The sequence below is a fragment of the Coturnix japonica genome, unplaced genomic scaffold (genome assembly GCF_001577835.2).
Source record: "Coturnix japonica isolate 7356 unplaced genomic scaffold, Coturnix japonica 2.1 chrUnrandom609, whole genome shotgun sequence".
Lineage (NCBI taxonomy): Eukaryota > Metazoa > Chordata > Aves > Galliformes > Phasianidae > Coturnix > Coturnix japonica.
Window position 1 is genome coordinate 28,372 of NW_015439982.1, and position 1,554 is coordinate 29,925.

Below are 1,554 nucleotides of genomic sequence, written 5' to 3' on the forward strand. Positions count from 1 at the left end.
GCTATGGGTCTCTATGTGTCCCTATGTGTCCCTATGGGTCTCTATTGGTCCCTATGGGTCTCTATGTGTCCCTATGTGTCCCTATGGGTCGCTGTGGGTCGCTATGGGTTTCTATGGGGTGCTATGTGTCTCTATGGGGTTTCTATGGGGTCGCTATGGGTCGCTATGGGTCTCTATGGGTCTCTATGTGTCCCTATGGGGTCGCTATGTGTCCCTATGGGTCTCTATGGGTCTCTATGGGTCCCTATGGGTCGCTATGGGGTCGCTGTGGGTCGCTATGGGGTCTCTATGGGTTTCTATGGGTCTCTATGTGTCTCTATGGGGTCGCTATGGGTCTCTATGTGTCCTTATGGGTCCCTATGGGTCTCTATGGGTCTCTATGTGTCCCTATGGGTCACTATGGGGTTTCTATGGGGTCGCTATGTGTCCCTATGGGGTCTCTATGGGGTCTCTATGGGTCGCTATGGGTCGCTATGGGTCTCTATGGGTCGCTATGGGTCTCTATGTGTCCCTATGTGTCTCTATGGGTCGCTATGGGTCGCTATGTGTCCCTATGGGGTCTCTATGGGTCTCTATGGGTCGCTATGGGTTTCTATGGGTCGCTGTGGGTCGCTATGTGTCGCTATGGGTCTCTATGGGTCGCTATGGGGTCGCTATGGGTCGCTATGTGTCGCTATGGGTTTCTATGGGTCTCTATGGGTTTCTATGGGTCGCTATGGGGTCGCTATGGGTCCCTATGGGGTCGCTATGGGTCGCTATGGGTCGCTATGGGTTTCTATGTGTCTCTATGGGGTCGCTATGGGTCCCTATGTATCCCTATGGGGTCCCTATGTGTCCCTATGTGTCTCTATGGGTCGCTATGGGGTCTCTATGGGTCACTATGGGGTTTCTATGGGGTCTCTATGTGTCCCTATGGGGTCTCTATGGGTCGCTATGGGGTCTCTATGGGTCACTATGGGGTTTCTATGGGGTCTCTATGGGTCGCTATGGGTCTCTATGGGTCTCTATGTGTCTCTATGTGTCTCTATGTGTCTCTATGTGTCTCTATGTGTCTCTATGGGTCGCTATGTGTCTCTATGGGGTCTCTATGGGTCGCTATGGGTCACTATGGGTTTCTATGGGGTCTCTATGGGTCCCTATGGGGTCTCTATGTGTCCCTATGTGTCTCTATGGGTCTCTATGGGTCTCTATGTGTCGCTATGGGTCTCTATGGGTCGCTATGGGTCTCTATGTGTCCCTATGGGGTCTCTATGTGTCCCTATGGGGTCACTGTGGGTCGCTATGGGTCTCTATGGGTCTCTGTGGGTCTCTATGTGTCTCTATGTGTCGCACCTCGTCCTTGCAGCGCAGGAAGGTGTGGTACTTGTAGTGGTGCAGGGAGTGGTACAGCCCGTACAGCAGCGACTGCTCCAGCTCCACCTTGAACTCCTGGAGGGGGGGGGGCAGCACTCAGAGACCCCCATGGACCCCCCCAGGTCCTTTAAGACCCCCAAGGACCCCCCCAGGACCCCTAAATCCCCTTTAAGACCCCCCAGGCCCTTTAAGACCCCCCCA